This window comes from Pongo pygmaeus, chromosome 2, assembly GCF_028885625.2.
Source record: "Pongo pygmaeus isolate AG05252 chromosome 2, NHGRI_mPonPyg2-v2.0_pri, whole genome shotgun sequence".
NCBI lineage: Eukaryota > Metazoa > Chordata > Mammalia > Primates > Hominidae > Pongo > Pongo pygmaeus.
The window spans coordinates 112,612,913-112,634,763 of NC_085930.1; the positions used below are offsets into that span (position 1 = coordinate 112,612,913).

General features: G+C 42.4%; 1 long non-coding RNA gene across 3 annotated transcripts in view; it reads left to right on the plus strand.

Moving 5' to 3' along the window:
* The first annotated feature begins 20,746 nt into the window (after positions 1–20,746).
* LOC129033621 (uncharacterized) overlaps positions 20,747–21,851 on the plus strand; it is a 28,824-nt gene continuing 27,719 nt past the window's right edge. For 2 of the 3 annotated variants that reach the window (XR_008501631.1, XR_008501630.2), the window contains exon 1: positions 20,747–20,947. This is a non-coding gene — a long non-coding RNA (uncharacterized LOC129033621). The remainder of the gene's footprint in view (positions 20,948–21,851) is intronic. The other variant, XR_008501629.2, reaches the window with a different exon arrangement.

Below are 21,851 nucleotides of genomic sequence, written 5' to 3' on the forward strand. Positions count from 1 at the left end.
CTTCTTAGGAAGGCAGAGTCTAGAGGCTCAGAACCATTGTCTAACAGGACCCCCAGGTGATCCACGTGTACAATGAAGCGCGAGAATTGCTGGAAAAGACACTTCCCCTTTCTTTCCTCCACAGCACCACTGCAATGCTTCAATGTTTACACTTTTACCATGTTTGTTTACCAGAAGAGTGGTAGCACTAAGCCAACAAGGACTTGGGTTTGAAACCCAGCTTTGTCACCAACTAGCTAGGTAACCATGGGCAAATGGCTACACCACTCTTGAGCACTTTTTTTCTCTACAGGTAAAGAGGATAATTTCTAAATCATAAGGTTGTCATGAGACAATGTATTTAAAACACCAAACGGTGCAAAGCCCATAGTAGGCATAAAAAAAAATTCCCAAAGAACTAGCTTAGGGCTTGATATGAACTCGCATTTAGAAAATTTAATTGAAATGAACTGCGTTTAAGCAGGCTGACTTTCAGCCTCAAGAGCCAGAATGTCTGCACATGGAGGAGGAGGGAGTTTCAGAAACTTTGATCTCACTGCCTGTTTTCATTCCTCTTGCCCTTGATAGTTTCCACAGCATGTCATCAGCTGTTGACACATGGACGGATATGTCCCTGCCTATGCAATGTCTTTGCCTTGCGATGTCTGAAAGGATGGATGGAGACTAAAGGGACAAAGAGCAGGGACAGAGGCTATGTGGCCTTGGCATTTGGAGAGCACAGGCCACCCTCTAGACTTCAAAGCAAATATAGCAATCCAGCGGAACATGCCAAATTGAGCCCTGGCTCCCATTCTGTTTCCCCCATACAGGTTATACATTTTTTAAATTACTCGAAGATCCTACATAAGCATTTTATGCCTCTCACTATTTGAGCACTTGGGGTATGCCAAGATTTTTGCATAATTTTTGTGTTTTATCTTTACAGTGGCTCTGTGAGGTGGATGCAATGAGTCTCATTTAATGGATAAGAAAAGTGATGCTCTGAGAGATAAATATGATTCCTAAAACCACACAGGTGGCTAGTGGCAGAACCACACAGGAGGCCAGTGGCAGAGTCGGGACGTAAACTTGGATCTGGCAGATTCCAGAGTTCCTAAGCCCTTTACTGTAGGCTTAGCATCATATAGGTGTGTACGTAAAGAGCTGCAAGCTGGTAAGCCCCCACAAAATAAAAAAGAACCAACTAATTCCATTATCAGTTATTTATAAATTCAGAAACTAGTTGAAAAGAAAGGGGAAAAAAATGACAAATTTTTTAGGATGCCTACTCTTTCATATGCCCTTGAATGTGTGATCAAACTCCCTAGGGCAAACCCTCTTCTTCACACAAGTGCCAGAGTAAGAACAGGACCCCTCTAAAGCCTACTGCACACCCCCACCAGCAAGCTAAGGGTTGACTGGGTCCTTGAGCTACAGCCAAAACTTCAAATGGGGCTTGTCCCTGGTGACCAGCAGTTCTGCAGAGTCCTGCTCATCTGTAGGAACTATGGGGCCCCCTTGTCACCCAGCTCTGATGCTGCCTTGTCATTCCCTCAGCTCACACTCAGAATTCTCCACCCTACCATCTCCTGCCAGGAATATTCCAAGAATGTGGAGTAACAGGGGACAGCTGGGCCCCAAATCACTTCCAGTCATAATTTTATATTACATTAGCACCCTCAAACTGTGGTTCCTCTTAAAGATATCCTTTCTGGCTTTCTGTCTTCTGTAGAGTCTTGCTAGATTTATAAGCTGACAGAATGTTAAAAGTGGGAAAGCTTCTATTTCCTCATTCATATAGACCCATCTCCCACCCACAGGGATTCCTTCTTCAGCACCCCTGACAAGATGGTGATGCAGCCTATGCTTCTTCCTTTGGAAATATAAAATGTATTACCTCAGAGGGCATTCTGTACCATATTTCAGAGCTCTGAGTTTTAACAAACCCTTCTTTACACCTACCTGAAATCTGCTCCATTTTTATACAATGTATCCACCAGCAAACCTGTGTTGAGCATAGAATTAGTTATGACATAATATTACAAGCGACAGAAAACCCACTCAATTGACTTACCCTATAAAAGGTATTACTAGAAAAAAAATGGCTCCAAGTGAGGCTTGTCCCAGAGTTCAAAAATGCCACAAAAGACCAGGTGGTGCTCTCCTTCCACTCTGCCTTCCATGATTTTTTAAAAATTTTTATTTATTTTTATTTTTAGTTTTAGAGATGGAGTCTCACTCTGCCACCCAGGCTGGAGTGCAGTGGCGTGATCTTGGCTCACTGCAACCTCCGCCTCCTGGGTTCAAGCAATTCTCCTGCCTCAGCCTCCCAAGTAGCTGGGACTACAGGCACGTGCCCCCACGCCCTGCTGATTTTTGTATTTTTAGTAGAGATGGGGTTTTGCCATGTTGGCCAGGGAACTCCTGACCTCAGGTGATCCACCTGCCTCGGCTTCCTAAAGTGCTGGGATTACAGGCGTAAGCCACCGCGCCTCGCCTCCATGTTGTTTTTCCACTCATCTTTAAGCTCTCATGGCCGTCCCGGGTCGATGAGGTTGTGAGCAAAATGGCTGCTGCAGACCAGGCTTCTTACCTCATCCTCCAGGAGAACTAAGAGCAACTCTGTTGCCAGCGCCTCTCACAACTTCTAAGACTCTCTCTTATTGGCTCACATTGGGTCATGTGCCCATCTCTGAACCAATCACTGCAACCAGAGAGATGGGCTATGGAGGCAGAGAAGGGAACAAGAGACAGTGGAGCCAACTTGAGGGTAGGGGGCGGGAGGAGGGAGAGGATGGGAAAACTACCTGTAAGGTTCAATGCTTATTACCTGGGTGGTAAAATAATGTGTACACCAAACCTCAGTGACACACAATTTACCTATATAACAAACCTGCACATGTACCCTTGAACCTAAAATAATAGTTAAAAAAAAAAAAGACTTGAAATGAAAGAGGGGTAAGTTCTCTAAAGGAAAATGAGAACACTGTTGACAAGAGAAGGTGGGAATAAACGCTGGTCAGGAACCCACAAATGCCTCCTACCATTCTTTGCTTTTTGACAGCCACCATGCTGGTTACTGAGGATGGCAAGTTGACTGAAACTCAACCCCTACCTAAAGAAGCCAATAGACACACGCGAACAGAAAAACAAATACTGCATGTTCTGACTTATAAGTGGAGGCTAAACATTGAGTATACATGGACACAGAGAAGGGAACAAGAGACAACGGAGCCAACTTGAGGGTAGGGGGAGAGGATGGGAAGCTACCTATCAGGTTCTATGCTTATTACCTGGGTGGTAAAATAATTGTGTACACCAAACCTCTGTGACACACAATTTACCTATATAACAAACATGCACATGTACCCTTGAACCTAAAATAAAAGTTTTAAAAAAAGAAGCCAATAGCTTGGTGGGAACACTCATTATTACTGTACAAGGTTCATATCAGTGCTACTACGTTCCGGAGTAGAGAAAATACATCCTCTTTTTATTGAGGGATCTTCCAAGCATCTGAAGACAACTTGCCCACCTCTTCAAAATCTCCCCTAAGTTAAACATCCCTGGCGTATCCAGTTTTAAGCCCTCTGACTTGGCTGCAAGACTCAGACTATGAAAGTCCCTTCCTGGGAATGATATGAACACAGTGCACGGAATTGAACCTGATCTCCATAAACAATGGGACTGCCTTAGGCTGGGATCCCCAGCAATAGACTCTGTGACGAGGATTGATACTGAAAGGGTGAAAACTAAAAGCATTCCCCTCAAAAACTGGGATAAGATAAGGATGGTCACTCTCACTACTCCTATTCAACATAATACTGGAAGTCCCTGCCACAGCAATTAGGAAAGAGAAAGGAATAAAAGGCTTCCAAATAGGAAAAGAAGAAGTCAGACTATTTCTCTTCACTGGTGATATGATTCTTTACCTAGAAAACCCTAAAGACTCTGCCGAAAGGCTCCTGGAACTGATAAATGAATTTAGTAAAGTTTCAGGATACAGAATCAATGTACAAAAACTAGTAACATTTCTATATACCAATAACATTCAAGGTGAGAGCCAAAGCCAGAACACAATCCCGTTTACAATAGCCACAAAAAAAGTTACCTAGGAATACATCTAATTAAGAAAGTGAAAGATCTCTACAAGGAAAACTATGAAACACTGCTGAAAGAAGTCATAGATGACACAAACAAATGGAAAAACATTCCATGTTCCTGGATTAGAAGAATCATTATTGCTAAAATGGCCATACTGCCCAAAGCAATCTACAGATTCAGTGCTATTCCTATCAAGATACCAACATCATTCGTCACAGAACTAGAAAAAAAAATTCTATAATTCATATGGAATCAAAAAAAAAAAAGAGCCCAAAGAGCCAAAGCAAACCTAAGCAAAAAGAACAAAGTCAAAGGCATCACATTACCTGACTTCAAACTATACTGTAAGGCCACAGTAACCAAAACAGCATGGTACTGGTACAAAAACAGACACATAGACCAATGGAAGAGAATAGAGAACTCAAAAATAAAGCCACACACCTACAGTCAGCTGATCTTCAACAATGCCAACAAAAATAAGCAATGGGAAAAGAACTCCCTATTCAATAAATAGTGCTGTGATAGCTCTCTAGCCACATGCAAAAGAATAAAACTGGGCACCTACCTTTCATCACATACCAAAATTAACTCAAGATGAACTAAATATTTAAATGTAAGACCTCAAACTATAATAATCCTAGAGGAAAACCTAGGAAACATCATTTTTGACACCAGCCTTGGGAAAGAATTTATGACTAAGTCCTCAAAACAATTGCAACAAAAACAAAATTGGCAAATGAGACGTAAATAAAGGGCTTCTGCATAGCAAAATAAACTATCCACAGAGTAAATGGAAACCTACAAAATGGGAGAAAATATTCACAAACTATACATCCAACAAAGGGCTAATATCCAGAATCTATAAGGAACTTAAACAATTGACAGAAAAAACAAATAACTCCATTAAAAAATGAACAAAAGACATAAACAGACACTTCTCAAAAGAAGACATATAAATGGCTAACAAACATATGAAAAAATGCTCAACATTACTAATCATCAGAAAGATGCAAATCATAACCACAATGAAATATCATCTCACACCAGTCAGAATGGCTATTATTAAAAAGTCAAAAACAATGAATACTGGTGAGGGTGTAGAGAAAAGGGTATGCTTAAACACTGTTGGTGGGAATATAAATTAGTTCAGCCACTGTGGAAAGCAGTTTGAAGATTTCTCAAAGAACACAAATCAGAGTTACTATTCACTTCAGCAATCCCATTGGTGGATATTCATCCAAAAGAAGATAAATTTTTCTATTAAGAAGGCACATTTATTTGCATGTTCATCACAGGACTGTTCATAATAGCAAAGACATGGAATCAACCTAGGTGCCCATCAATGGTGGACTGAAGAAAGAAAATGTGGTACATACATACCATGGTATACTATGCAGCCATATAAAGGAACAAAATCATGTCTTTTGCAGCAGCATGGATGCAGCTGGAGGCCGTTATTCTAAGTGAATTAATGCAGGAGCAGAAAACCAAATACCACATGTTCTCACTTTAAAGTAGGAGCTAAACAATGGGTACCCATGGACATACAGATAGGAAAAAGAAACACTGGGGACTACTAGAGGGAGGAGGGAAGGAGGCAAGGGTTGAAAAACTATTGGGTACTATACTTAATACCTGGCTGATGAGAGCAGTTGTACCCCAAACTTCAGCATCATGCAATATACCCAGGTAACAAACCTGCGTGCACATGTACCCCTGAATCCAAAATAAAAGTTAAAATTATAAACATAAATAAATAAATATTGTAAAAAACAAACCAAAAAAGCACAATGATGTATTTAGGTTTATTTATTTTGTGTGTCAAAATAAATTCTTGTTTTATTCAGAAAAAATAAAGAATTTATCTGGGAGGTGATCTCAGGAGATACCAGTACGGTAGGTAGGGTAGAAAAACTGATGCAGAGTGGTTAATGAGCAGGTTATCACCATGGGCAACTGGGGCTCACCCCTCCCAGGGAATTCTGGGAGACCATGAAGAGCATGCCATAGAGCAGCCCCAATCAAGGAGAATGAGGCTGGGTAGTTAGTTCCCAACTGCCATCTGTCTCTTGGTTGAAGCTGCTCCAAGGGTGGTGTTGTGATTTGAGTATGGTTTGTCTGGTTCTGTCAAGTCTCATGTTAAAATTTGATCCCCAACATAGGAGGTGGGGACTGGTGGGAAGTGTTTGTGTCGTGGAGGTAGATCCCTCATGAATGACTTGGGGCCATTCTCTCATTCTTTCCAGAGTGAGAGCTGGTTGTTGAAGAGCCTCCTCCCTCCTCCCTCTTCCTCCCTCCCTCCTTTTCCTCCTCCTCCTCTACCTCCTTCTCCTCCATCCTCCCTCCTCCTCCTCCTTCTTCTTCCTCTTCTTCTTCTTATTCTTCTGTCTCTCTCTCTCTTCCTCTCTCAGCATGTGATCTCTGCACATGACGGCTCCCCTTCGCCTTCCATCATGAGTGGAAACAGCCTGAAGCCCTCACCACAAGTAGATGCTGGCATCATGCTTCCTGTACAGCCTGTGGAACCGTGAGCTGAATGAACTTTTTTCTTTATAAATTACCCAGGCATAGGTATTCCTTTATAGCAACACAAATGGACTAAGCGGGTGTTAACTTCCTGGCACCCTGGTCTGCCCCAAGCACAGGGCAAACACAGCCCTGAGGCCAGTGAAGCCACAGTTAGACAGGTGGGGACACTGTGGTCTGAAGGACAAAGACCCCAGTCAATCAATCAGTAGTTTGTGCCAGGCACAGTGGCTCACACCTATAATCCCAGCACTTTGACAGCCTGAGGAAAGAGGATTGCTTGAGCCCTTCTTCGTTAAGAAGTTGTTGGCCTTAAGGGGACCGTGAGTGGAGAGGGAACGTGGAAAGTCATTAACAGCACTTGTGACAGGGACTACTACTCCCCTCGAGCTGGACACTCACTCCACTTCTACATGAACAGCGTTAGCACCCAGACATCTTATAAGCTAAGACTGAATCTGTGGTTTCAGAAAATAAGCAACCCAGGGCTTGATCCCACAGAGTGTTTGGTGCCCATCAGCACTTCCCACCACTCCATCCTGTACCTGTGCCCTCAGGTTTTGAATTAAATGTTGTGTCATGCATTTCTCCCTGGAAATTTTCACTGTTATGGTTTCAGCCCAAGACTCCAGCCTTTTGAAATCACCTGGTCTCTTGACTGGATTATCCATTGCACGAACTCTGCCTCCCTGCTTCAATCATGACCAAGTCTTAAATGTTGCCTTTTGTCTTTTTGTTTTCTTCAACTTTTTATGACACAAGTTATACCTATTCATAATGAAAATTCATTCGAAAAGTTAGATCAGTAAGATGAAGGAGAAAAAATTGCCTACTCTCCCATCACCCAGGGGTAGCTGCTGTTAATGTTGTAGTTTGTTTTCTTATAAAATTTTATGAACGCATGAAAATATTTTTTTCTACAAAAATGGGATCACATGATATATTACTGTTTTGTAATTTACTTTTTAATCCTTGAAAATGTATATTGTGTGTTCACGAATTATTTTACACTCCTCCCTTCAGAAGGTGAAATTTAATTCTCTTTCCCTCAAATATGGACTGGGCTTACTGACTTACTTCTCACACATAAAAAAGAAAAAAATAATAGTTTTATAGTGGAAAAATCTGGCAAACACCACCTTAACCAAGTGATCAGGTTAAAATCACCACTGATAAGTCATGTTGATATCACGTGCTCCCTGTTGCGATGCAGTGAGAAGGGCACTTCGCCTCAGTGGCAATATTCTTCCCCAATACCCGTAACTCTATCTAATCTTGAAAAAACATCAGACAAACCCCAGTTGAGGGACAGCCTCCAAAACATCTTGTAAGTCTTCTTCAAAAGTGTCAAGATCATGAAAACAAGAAAAGACAGAAATGGCCACAGATTGGAGAATACTAAGGAGACATGACAACTAAATGCAATGTGATATCCCAGACTGGATCCTGGAACAGAAAAAGAGCCTTATGGAAGACTGGTAAAATTTGAATGAAGTTGGTAGTTTAATAAATAAAATTATATGGTTACTAATATCTTAGCTTTGATAAATCATGGTTATGCAAGATGTTAATATTCAGGGAAGCTTGCATGAAAGGTATACCAGAACTCTCCGTGCCATCTTTGCAACTGTACTATAAATCTAAAAGGATTTCAAAATAAAACCATTGTTATTAATAAATATATATGTGCTAAACATCTTTCCAGTTCAATTGAGATCCACAATAACATTTTTGATGGCTGCCTAGCATTTTATTATATAGAGATACAAAATTTTACTTAATCAGTATCTAATGTTCCCCCTCAATGTTTCTATTTTGACAAACTGGAATGATAATTCTCTTAAATTTCCTTTGTGCATTGCCTTTAGGATAAATTTCAAAAGGTAGAATTTCTGGGTGCAATCTCTTTTCTAGTGTCTGGGAAAACCTGCACCATTACTACCTAAAAAGCTTATCTAAGGTGCAGTTGCTTAGCTCACACCCTGGATGCGCTGAACTCAGATATATAGGAGTATAGGCCGAGGCATCTGCATTGTCACAAGTGGGGCAAAGACTGTCATAGGCAGTATTGTTTGAGAAATATCACTTTGGTCTTTGATAAACTAAAAAGGGTTACAAATGCCATGGTTGGCCCATGTCCTCCACAAGGCCTGCATTGACACCCCATGTGCCAACTAGACTTTTGTAGGTGGGGAATCTGTGGTCTGAAGGATGAGGAGCCCAGTTAATCAATCAATAGTTAGTTTGGGCCAGGCACAGTGGCTCACACCTATAATCCCAGCACTTTGAGAGGCTGAGGCGAGAGGATCGCTTGAGCCCAGGAATTGAAGACCAGCCTGGGCAACAAAGTGAGACCCTCATCTCCTCATCTCTACAAAAAAAAAATATCCAAGTGTGGTGGTGCACACCTGTAGTCCCAACTATTTGGGGTGCTAAGGTGGTAGGATCACTTGAGCCCGGGAGGTTGAGGCTGCAGTAAGCTGTGTTCAGGTCACTGCACTCCAGCCTGAGTGACAGAGCAAGACTCTGTCTCAAAAAAAAAAAAAAAAAGAAAAGAAAAGAAAAAAGTTAGTTTGGGGCCGTAGGCTCTGCAGAGTGTGCTGAGGGAAACATAGGCTGTGGACATGGCAGTGGAGCTTTGCTCTTTTAAAATCCAAGAGCAGAGCTAAGTGGGAGAAGGTGGGTAGCTGAACTGCCCATCACCTCAGACTTCCTTCCCCTCAGCAAACCCAGGAGCTGCCGGTGGATATCACCTCCCTTGCCTGGGCTTGAGAAAAGGGGAGAGTGATGCTTCAGTTTGTCAGAAAAGTGGTCTTTCCAGCCTTCTGGGTGACCAACTCATGCTGACTTGCCTGGGACTTTTTCCATTTTCACTGAGAGTCCTGCGTCCCGGGCAACCCTTTAGTCCCAGACGAACCTGGGCGTTTAGTTATCCTAAGTGGCCCAGAGAGAACCCTGGGCCCTAAATCAGAAATCTGTCCTTACTCACTGATGAGGATAGAACAAATCCCAGAGCTCTGAGGTTTGGAGGGTTAACCAAGAGGAGAAATCCAAGATGCTCCTGAGCCCTCAGTCTGCCTGTTTCCACAGCACATCACTGTCTGCTTCCAACACCTTCTATGTGCCATGTCGTCTGTGTGGGTAGCTGTCTCACCCCTCTAGTCTCCTTCTAGGCATCAGCCAACACTTACTCAAATATTAAAATTCAGTTCCAGTATCACCTCCTCCAGGTATCCTTCCTGTCTTTCCACAGGCTGGGTTAGATGACAATGCCCCTGTGCTCCCTTTTTCAGGGAGCACTCAACCTCTCTCCAGGAGAGAATCACAAACACCAAATTCCTATCCTCCCACTTAACAGCTATGTGACATTGGGCAAGTGTCTTAACCTCTCTGAGCCTTAATAATAGTACCTGCCTCCTAAAGGGAGCATGGGATTAGATTCAGTGAGATAATGTGTGTGTATAGTTAACTCCAGTCAGAGGAGATCCAGGTGTTGTGAGGCCTGAGGCTTACACAACTCAGGACCTCTCTTTAACTGATAAAACCCATAAAATTACCAATACAAAATTAGGTAAGAAAATGAATACTTAGGATAAGAAATGGCAGCAAATTATAAATTTTTAAAAGCGGACTGATATGGTTTGGCTGTCCCCACCCAAATCTCATCTTGAATTGTAGTTCCCATAATCCACACCTGTAATGGGAGGGACCCAGTAGGAGGTAATTGAATCATGGGGCGGTTACCCCCATGCTGCTGTTCTTGTGATAGCGAGTGATTTCTCATGAGATCTGATGGTTTTGTAAGGGGCTTTTCCCCCTTTTGCTTTGCACCTCTCTGTCCTGCTGCCCCATGAAGAAGGACATATTTGCTTCCCTTTCTGCCATGATTGTAATTTTCCTGAGGCCTCCCCAGCCATAATGAACTGTGAGTCAATTAACCCTTTTTCCTTTATAAATTACACAGTCTCGGGTATGTCTTTATTAGCAGCATGAGAATGGACTAATACCCAAGAAATTACAAAATCAAAAAAAAGAATGTCATTTTTATTAAATAACTGTCCCCTCTAAAAATACCTTTTCCCCTGAATTTTTTTGGCTGCTTCTCTTTGATTACTTCCTGACATGGCACCAAGTTTATAATGTTATTTTTCTCTAAAGCCAACAGTTGGATAATTTGGACTTTCCTCTACCATGGTTCATCAATTATTTCTCATTATCAATAGTTTTTTAAAGTTTCTTGTAGCTTCACAACTCATCGCTGGTAAGGTCATGTACATTTTTAGGACTATGGTCAAATTTAGGAATCTTCTCTGAAGCTGACAGGTTTCAGGGTTTTGTGTTTTCTTATGAAGTGACCCATCTTTAACTATGCTTTGGGTTGAAGATGCTCATTAACCAGTTTGCCATTCACCTAATCATCATGGTGGCACACTAGGAGGCCAATGCCATCACATCTGACAAGAGATAACATTCATTGTGTTGAGGCATTGAGTTAAACAGAATCCTTCACTTACAATATCATGTGTCTAGTAACTGGAGGAAATTTCCTCAGAATATATTTCAAATCTTGTTTTTCCTCCTTCCATCATGCAGTTCCACTGTGAGTGCTGTGGCTTGTGTTTCACATTGTGTGACAACCTGTGGCCCTGCACCTCCCAGACACAGTGCCAGGTGAGTCAGCTGTGTGGGTGGCAATTGAATTCTTGAAAGTCATTCTTACACTGGGACATCCAGCATAACTTAGCTAAGCCCCAAAGTGACGGTGAACCACATCTGTCCACATCCAATAGCATGAGTGACCAGTTCATCGCCACCTTGGCCACATCCCTGAACTGCCTGTGACTACTGCAACTGCACCCCACCCTAAGGGCAGTGTGACAGAGCAGGCATCAGAGTGGAGAGACATGGTGGTTTTCATGGGTTGTTATTAAAATATCTTGCTTTTGCAAATTTACACACATGGCACCCTGGGTCCCAGGGCCTTGGAAGAAGCCTGTGTAAGGGAAGGGACCTCAAACTTACATTTAGTTAGCTTCACAAAGATCAGTCCTGCTTCCAGCAGCAGGTGACAGAATATCCAGCTCAAAGTGCCTCCCAAAACAAGAAATCTTACTGACACACATAACTGAAATCAGAAATGAGCAGTCTGAGGAATTCATCCAGTAGTTTCTCATGTTCACCAGAGACCCAGGCTCTCTCTGCATTTCCTCTCTGCCTTCTGCAGAGCCAGCTTTGTCTTGCACCTGGATCTCCTCCAGTGCTTGAGATGGCTGTCAGGAGCCACCTGTCTTTCTGCCTCCTTCAAGAACTACTACAGACCCTTCAACCACCCTCTACTTGAGTCTCATTGACTTAAAATAGGTCACTCACTGGTCTAAACTGATCATAGGCCAGGCCATAGGGATTACTTCCAGCCCATCAAGTCCATGCCTGGAGCTGAGATCAAGGCTCCAATCCTCACTGCTACTCCTCCATGGGGATGGAGGAGCCAAGCTGTTAGAGTCTCACAAAGGTCAGAGGTCCTCCACAGTCAGTAGCCTACAGGGAACACAGAGTCATTTTCAACACTGTTTCTGTGGAAAGATGCCTTCAGAGCTCCAAACCATCCATTCACTCTTTTGTTTATTAAATAAGCTTGTACAGATGCCTACTGGGGCCAGGCCCTGTGCTATAAACTAGGAAATCAAGATTAGACTCAGATATAGTCCTCACCCTTCAGTAAATGGTCTAGTTCAGGAGAAATGAGAGCATATCACTGCAATAGAGAATGAGAAGCTCAGCCTAAGCACAAGAGAAGGTCCAGGAAAAACCCCGAAGAGAAACACCACTAGATCATCTTTGAGGGGAAAGGGTGAGGGAGAGGATGGGACAGGCAGAATGATCCAATTGTGCAAAGGCCTAGGGTATAGACAAGGGCGTGTGTGGCTCCACATGGCTGGAGGATGGGGAGAACTCGGTGTCTGCTGGGTAAGAACTGCCTCCCACCTTCTGGTTGGAAGTGAGCACACCATGCAGGTCTTTGTGCTGGGCTTTGGGCCTGGGCTTCATCCTAAAGGTGATGAGTGGCCAGTGAAGATTATTCAGTCAGAGAGCAACACAGTTAAATTCAGCTTTAAAAGTCTGCCTTTTAAAGTAGGTATGGAGGAGTGATGGGAGGAACACCATTTAGGAGTTCAGCAGAAATTATTTCGAATTCTGCTTAGTTGGCTGGAGTGGTATTCCCTCTGAAACAGACACCTCCCAATTCCCCAACACACACACATGCACACGTGTATACACACACACACACACACACGGAGCTTCTACCAACCACTTCTGAGAGAACCCTAAACACCACCAAAAGTAGCTTCTCTCCCGGTGTTGGCCTTTGTCAGCCATCTCACAGCTCCTAGTGTGTATGTATATTAGTGTGTATGTGTGTGTATTGGGGGTTGGTAGGGGCTGATCAGGAACCAGCTTTTACCTGTCACTACTTGATGCTCAGACTCTCTGCAAAGAGACCTGGAATCATGTGTGAAACAGAAACTGAGCCCTTATTGTCCCTTTGAAACTCCCTCTGTCTCTTGAAAACCCTGAAATGGGGAGAGATAAGGATGAGACGAGAGAGTACCAGCTTTGCACTCAGTCACTATATGATCTTGAGATAGATAGATATTTTATGTTCCCAAGTTTCTGTTTCTTCATGTGTAAAACGGGAAAGACTATTCTCAGTTTTACCTACTTCCTGGGAGACTAAAATGGAACTAAGAGAATAAATTGCTGGAATGGAAGAGCTAAATGTTTCCTTTTAGGAATATCTGTATGGAACAGGCATATAACAATAACATTTAATTTATTGTTATGTACGTGAATAACATTTATTGAGTACTGTCTTTGAGCTAGGCAACTTCATCACCCTTTTAATTCTCAAACGACAGATAAGGAAGGGGGTGGCCCAGAGGGGTTAACCAATGTCCTGACAGTCACAGGCCTGGTTGGGGCAAAGCCGAGACTCTAACTCAGTGCTCTCTGGCTCCAGTGGTGCTCTATTGTCACCACTCCAGACTGTCAGCTGAGAACAACTTAGAAGTTTTATGATTTGCACTCCAAACAAAATTTGAACCAGAATGGCATATACCATTTCCACACTCTTGGAAAAGACAAGAGGTCCCCATATACCAGGTACGTATTTGGAGCAAACCAAGACTTAACAGGATCTAACTGTGGAAGAGTAAGAGTAACTTCCAGGGGGCAGAGCAAGATGGCAGAATAGAAGGCTCCACCCATTGTCCTCCAAGAAAGAGCAGAATTTTAAAAACTATTTATGCACACACAAAAAAAACCTTGACAAGAGCCAAAAATCAGGTGAGCACTAAAAACAGTCTTTTTCCTGTCTCTGAAGGGTAAGTCCCAGGCCAGGCAGCATTCACCACTAACTGACTGAAGAACCCTTGGACCTTGAGGGAACATTGGTGGTAGCTTGGCAATACTCTCTGTGGGCCTGTGGTGGTGGTGGCCACAGGGTGAGGCTCCTTTGACTGTGGAAAGGGGAGGGAAGAGTGGGAAGGACTGTGTCTTGTAGTTTGAGTGACAGCTCAGCCACAGTACAATAAAACACCACGTAGACTTCTATGGTTTTTGACTCTAGTTCCTGGCTCGAGCATGGTACCTTGATACCTGCCCAGGGCCTGGAAGAACTCACCACCCTAAAGGAAAAGACACAGGCTTGACTGGCTTTGCCACCTGCTGATTGTAGAGCCCTAGGGCCTTGAATGAACATAGGCGGTACCCAGGGAGTGGTTACAGCAAGCCTTGGGTGAGATCCAGCACTATGCTGGCTTCAGATCTGTCCAAACATAGTACTAGTGGTGGTGGCCACAGGGATTCTTGTGTCACTCTACACCCAGCTTCAGGTGGGTCAGAACAGAGAAAGACACTCTGTTTGTTTGGGAGAAAGTAAGGGAAGAGAACAAGAGTCTCTGCCTGGTGATCCAGAGAATTCTGGATCTTCTCCAAGACTACCAAGGCAGTAAATCTATGAGTCTGCAAGGACCACAGCATTAGTGGGCTTTAGATAGACCCCTCACAACACCCAAGTCCTTTCGAATATATGGAGTGCCTTCCTTTTCAAGAAGGATGAGTACAAACAAGTTCAGACTGTGAAGACTGTAATAAATACTTAACTCCTCAATGCTCAGACACAGACAAACATCTACAAGTATCAAGACAATCCAGGAAAGCAAGACCTCACCTAAAGAACTAAATAAGGCATCAGGGACCAATCCTGGAGAAAAAGAGATAAGTGACCTCTCAGAGAATTCAAAATAGCTATTTTGAGAAAACTCAAATTCAAGATAACACAGAAAAGGAATTCAGAATTCTATCAGACAAATTTAACAGAGATTAAAATAATTACAAATAATTAAGCAGAAATTAAGCACACCCCACTTTCGGCATTGGACAGATCTTCCAGACAGAAACTCAACAAAGAAACATCAGACTTAATCTGCACTATAGATCAAATGGACTTAATAGATATTTACAGAACATTTCATCCAACAGCTGCAGAATACACATTCTTTTCCTCAGTACATCAATCATTCTCAAGTATAGACCATACATTCGGTTACAAAACAAGTCTTAAAACATTCAAAATGTGGTGGCTCATGCCTGTAATCCCAGCAATTTGGGAGGCCAAAGCGGGCGGATCACCTGAGGTCAGGAGTTTGAGACCAGCCTGGTCAACATGGCAAAACCCCATCTCTACTAAAAATACAAAAAATAGCTGGGCATGGTGGCACACCATTGTAATCCAGCCTGGGTGACAGAGTGAGACTCCATCTCAAAAAAAAAAAAAAATTTAAATAATATCAAACATCTTCTCTGACCATAATGGAATAAAACTAGAACTCAATAATGAGGAATTTTGGAAACTATAAAAACACATGGAAATTAAACAATTTGCTCCTGAACAACCAGTGGGTCAGTGAAGTAATTAAGAAGGAAATTTAAAAATTTCTTGGAACAAATGATAATGGAAACACAACACATCAAAACCTATGGGATACAGCAAAAGCAGTGCTAAGAGGCAACTTTATAGCTACAAGTGCCTATATAAAAAAAAAAAAGAGGAAAAATGTCAAATAAACCACCTAACAATGTATGTTAAAGAACTAGAATAGCAAGAGCAAACAAACACAAAAATAGTAGAGAAAAAGAAATAATAAAGATCAGAACAGAAATAAATGAAATTGAAAAGAAAACAATACAAAACACCAATGAAACAAAAAGTTAGTTTTTTTTAAAGTTAAACAAAATTGACAAACCTTTAACTAGGCTAACAAAAAAGAGAGAAGACCCAAATAAGCAAAATCAGAGGTGAGAAAAAGACATTACAACTGACACTGCAGAAAGTCAAAGGATCATTAATGGCTACCATGAGCAACTATATGCCAATAAATTGGAAAATCTAGAATAAATGGACAAATTACTAGATACATACAACCTACCAAGATTGAACCATGAAGAAATTCAAAAGCTAAACAGACCAATAACAAGTAATGAGATAGAAGTCATAATGAAAAGTCTCCAAGCAAAGAAAAGCCCTGAACTGATGGCTTCACTGCTGAATTCTACCAAACATTTAAAGAAGAACTAATACCAATCCTACTCAAACTATTCTGGAAAATATAGGAGGAGGAAATACTTCCAAACTCATTCTACGAGGCCAGTATTACCTTGATGCTAAAACCAGAGAAAGACATAAAAACAACAACAACAACTACGGGCCAATATCTCTGATGAATATTGTTGCAAAAATCCTTGACAAAACACTAGCAAACCAAATTCAACAATACATTAAAAATATTATTCACTGTGATCAAGTCAGATTTATCCCTGGGATGCAAGTATAGTTCAACATATGCAAATCAATCAATGTGACACATCATATCAACAGAATGAAGGACAAAAACCATATGATAATTTCAATGGATACTGTAAAAGCATCTCATAAAGTTCAATATCCCTTCATGATAAAAACCCTCATGAAACTGGGTATAGAAGAAGCATACCTCAACATAGTAAAAGCCATATATCAAAGACCGGCAGCTAGTATCATATTGAATGGGGAAAAACTGAAAGCCTTTCCTCTAAGATCTGGAACATGACAAGGATACCCACTCTCACCACTATTATTCAACATAGTACTAAAATTTCTAGCTAGAGCAATCAGACAAGAGAAAGAAATAAAGGGAAAGGAAGAAGTTAAATTATCCTTGTTTGCAGATGATGTAATTTTATATTTGGAAAAACCTAAAGACTCTACCAAAAAACTATTAGAACAGACAAACAAATCAAGTAAGGTTGCAGAATACAAAATCAAAAACCAAAAATTAGTAGCATTTCTATATGCCAACAGTGAACGATCTGAAAAGGAAATCAAGAAAGTAATCCCATATACAATAGCTACAATTAAAATTAAATACCTAGCAATTAACCAAAAAAGTAAAAGATTACTATAAAACACTGATGAAATAAATTGAAGAGGATACCAAAAAAATGAAAAGATATTCCATGTTCATAGATTGGAAGAATCAATATTGTTAAAATGTCCATGCTACCCAAAGCAATTGACAGATTCAGTGCAATCCCTATAAAAAACAAAAACAAAAACAAAAACCAATGACATTCTTCACAGAAATAGAAAAAACAATCCCAACATTTCTGTGGAATTACAAATGACCCAAAATAGCCAAAGCTGTCCTAAGCAAAAAAACAAAACTGGAGGAATCACATTACCTGACTTCAAAGTATATGACAGAGGTATAGTAACCAAAACAGCATGGTACAGATACATAGACCAATGGAACAGGATACAGAACCCAGAATCTAATCCACACACCTACAGTGAACTCATTTCCAACAAAGAGCCAAGAATTTTCCAACAAAGAGCCAAGAATTTACAGTGGGGCAAAGACAGTCTCTTTAATAAATTGTGCTGAGAAAACCAGATATCCATATGCAGAAGAATGAATCTAGACCCCTGTCTCTTGCCATATACAAAAATAAAATCAAAATGGATTAAAGACTTAAATCTAAGACCTCAAACTATGACACTTCTGCAAGAAAACATTGGGGAGACTCTCCAGGACATTGATCTGGGCAAAAAATTTCTTGAGTGATACCCCACAAGCACAGGCAACCAAAGCAAAAATGGACAAATGGAATCACCTCAAGTTAGAAACCTGCTGAGCAAAGGGAACAATCAACAAAGTGAAGAGACAACCCACAGAATGGGAGAAAATATTTGCAAACTATCCATCTGACAAGGGAATAATAACCAGAATATATAAGGAGCTTAAACAACTCTGTAGTAAAAAATCTAACTTTTTAGATTTAATTGGATTTTTAATCCAATTTTTAAAATGGGCAAAAGATCTGAATAGACATTTCTTAAAGAAAGACATACAAATGCTAAACAGGCATATGAAAATGTGCTCAACATCATTGATCATCAAGGAAATGCAAATCTAAACTACAATGAGTTATCAGTGAGAGTATGTTAGAACTTTTGGGATTAAGTTCTTATCTTCATTGTCATGAGAGGTATGTGTGAGCTGTCATTCTGGGCCCCTGGCAGTGGATCTTTTAGGAAAGCCAGGTTCCCATATCTCTAGCTTTCTGGACCAGCCTATAAACTTGGTCTTCAGCAATCTCTGCGTCACTCTCTGGGGAAATTGGAGGAAGGGGGCTCACTGCTTTCTAGTCAGGGCCTGTATTGGAGAGAAAAAAATTGAGTCAGCTCTGTAACTATCAGTTTGAAAAGATACAAATCACAATGGAAATTCTGGCCAAGCATAGTCCTGTTGGAGCAGTAAGTATGTGTTACTTCTTCCAGCACTCCTCCTTAGTTACCAGAAATGTGCTCTTATGCCCTAATGAGAACCCCAAGGGTTTATAAATTTCCCCTGGCCTAGCTGGAACTGACTCTCTGAAGACAGAAGAGGTTAAAAATGTGTCTTAATCTTCAGGCAATTATAGCAACCTTGCAGAACCCCTGACACCAAAGGGATTTATATTGGATTTTCTCTAATATTAACATGATTGAGTACAGTTGAGCACAGGTCTAAGGGGCACCTGGTTCTCCAGGAAAGTATCTTCTGGTTTGGGACTTAAAGAAGACAATATGATGCTTGGGGTCCAGACTTTGCCAGAAAAATATAATCAGGACATGAAAGAGCCCAAGAATTAGAGCCTCAAGCTCCTGTTTTTAACACCTGTGCTGAAGGGAGGCTTTGGAGAGACAGAGGTCACACACAGAATTTCATTCACAGAATGCCCTGAAGAAGAGAGCAGATCTTTTCCACTCAAGCCAGTAGTACATGATGGGGGCAGAAAGAAAGGCTGGAGACCCTCTGGGGGGTCTGCAACAGCAGTGGATCTCAAAGTGTGGCCCCAGTGTCAGCTGCATTGGCATTTCCTGGGAAGTCGTTAGAAATGCAAATTTCTGGCCTCCAACCCAGAGCTGCTGAATAAGAGACTCTAGGGGTGGAGCCCAGCAATCTGTGCTATTACTAAGTTCTGAAGGAGACTGTGATACCTGCTTACATTTGAGAACCACCGTTCTGCAACAAACAAGGGAGACTTGATCCAGCCTTCAGATACACTTTTATTGACCAGTGCAGTGTTTTGAACATTTTTAAACTAGTTTCCAATGTTTCAAAATGGGGTTTTTTTTTCATGAAAATCCACATTTCTGACTTTTTTTGGGGAAAAAAAATAGGAAAATCTAGACACAGGGGACTCACACACCAACTTGGAAATAATTGTCTGGAACTGAGAAGAGGCTGCCACTCTGAGAAAGGTCACAAGCCCTCCTGGGAGCAGCGGCCCCTCATTACCTATCTCACTGGCCAGCTTTGCTTCTTTCCACCTGGAGGCATTTGAGCCATTGGCCTGTGACCTATATAATGTCTGGTGTCATCTCAAGCTGAAGTTCATTCAACACACATTAGCGGAACGCTGAGACTTTCTTCTGCCCTCATAACCTTCTCTCCCTGACTCTTATAATTCTCTTACCACCCCATCCTCAACTCCTTCTACTTTTTGCTAAGATAGAGAAAAAGGAACAGACTTAGTGTTCCCAGACTTAGCGCAATATCCAGAGCACAGCCATGGGAGTCAGTTAATATCAGCGAGAAAGAGGTTTATTTGTTTAACCTTCACTCCCCTCTGGTCTTACTCTTGAGAAAGTGATCTCATTATTGCATTCAGAAAGGAAGGGACGGTGCCCTTCTGTTGGGCTTAGAAGGCTTTTATCTATGATTTGGGGCTCACAGAGGTGGACAAGCTCATCTTTCAGCAGCGGGTGGCCCCTCAGACTGGGATTGCCTGGGACATTTGATACTCGTCGACTATCTTCTCTGTGCCAGACACTGGGCTAGGCTCCCAGGAAATATACAGGAGATGGGATCCTTTGTCTTTTTCTTTTGGAGAGGGTTGGCAGGTCAGCAGGTGAAGGCCAGCCTTGCACTATCAACCCCAAACATGTAGTCCTAAACGCTCCCTTGCTGGTGGCAGACACTCTACCCTTTATAAAGTAATTCCTTTGGCTCCTTGCTGTGCCTGTTTTCACAAAGGTAAATATTTCTACATGGGGTCCATTAGGTCAGTTGGTGATCCAGCAAAGTGTAGGTTCTGGGGAAAGAATAAAAATAAAAACTGGAGAGTGAGGGGCGTGAGTAGAGTACATGTGTGGGAGGGAGGGGATATCGGCAAGAGTGCACTTGACTTTTTTAGGTTGGCCCTGATCTGAGTGCCCAAGGTACCCTCAACTGAAGACAAATGTTCTCATTTGTGAATGTACATCTCTAAGGCAGCTTGTGAGCCATGTACTCACTGCGGGGCTGGGGGGGGGGCGGGTGACTCTCCATGGGGATCCAGTAGTGACTGAGTAGGAATGGGGCAGAGCAGAAACAGTGCAGGATTTTTCTGATGGGTGCCTGTGGCCTCTGACTACTTACTGGGGCCTGTTCACTCAAGGAAGCAGAGGTGAAAGAGGTGAGGTAGGGCCTGGGGCCAGGTGGAGCTGTGGGGATGGGGATTGTGACAGGAGGCTGACATAAGAGTGAGGTCAGGGAGGGGAAAGATGGAAAAGGGGTCTGGAAGAGGGTCCAGGGACAAGACAGAGCCACTGAATGCTGAGCTCCACAATGGTGCTCCCTCCAGCTTGACTGGCCTCTCGTGGCTATGGGCAGCCATTGAATGGTGACTGCCATCAGCAGCCACATTCTTCAAAAGGGATGGGAGGTGGAGAGCAGACAGGAGGCATAGGAATCAGGAAAAGTAGTCATTAAATGTAAGCTTCACCTCAACCCTGCAAATCTTGAGATTATATTCCCATGTGGTTCAGGTATTGGTTGAGGTCAGTTTATCCTTTGCAACCAAACAGAGATGGCTCTACCTCTGTTGCCAGCCTACTCCTCTCACCATGCTGTCTGTGATGCCCCGGCACTAGGATGCTTGTGGCCATTTCTCAACTCCCGTTTTCACTTCCACTCACCTCCTAGGGCCGCTTTCCTCCAGCTGCTCTGTGCTGACTCTCCTCCTTGTCCCATGCCCAACCTCCCTCCTATTTTTCCCTAAACCACTTTTTTTGTGTGTGTGAGTAATGGACTTTTTCACATGTTTGGGAGCTGCAGATAGTTTTTATTACAAACAATGCAAAACAATACTAGCTATTCTTGATGTTAAAAGTTTTCTCTTTACCAGACCAGCGCCCACACCTCCTCTTCCCATCTCAGTTTCTCATCTCTGCCTGCCCACCTGATTATCTCTCAGGCCCAACATTGCTGATACTGTTTTCATGCAGAGCATGTTAGTGACCACCTCGGTTCGTGGTCTTCTTACAGACCATTTTCTGGGAGTCTCACCCTCCTTACCCAAAGTGGCCCATCACTTTGTAGTTTCTTGAACAAATATGAGAGATGCTGTTGCCAGCCAAAATGCTACAACCATTTTACAGGTAAGGACCCTGAGGCTCTAACAAAGTAAGCAACCTGGCTGGACACAGTTTCTGGGCTACTTGGGGGAGAATTCTGAAGGGGATCCCTGTCCACCAGGAGGCTGGAGATATGGAGGGGCTGGCTGTGGTGTGGCGGGGTCTTGCCCTGCTGTTCTCCCCCTCAGGACATGAGGCTCATCTCCTCCCATTGCTTGCTCTTTCCAAGCAAGGTCGTGCGGGGAGGCTCTGATGCACTCGG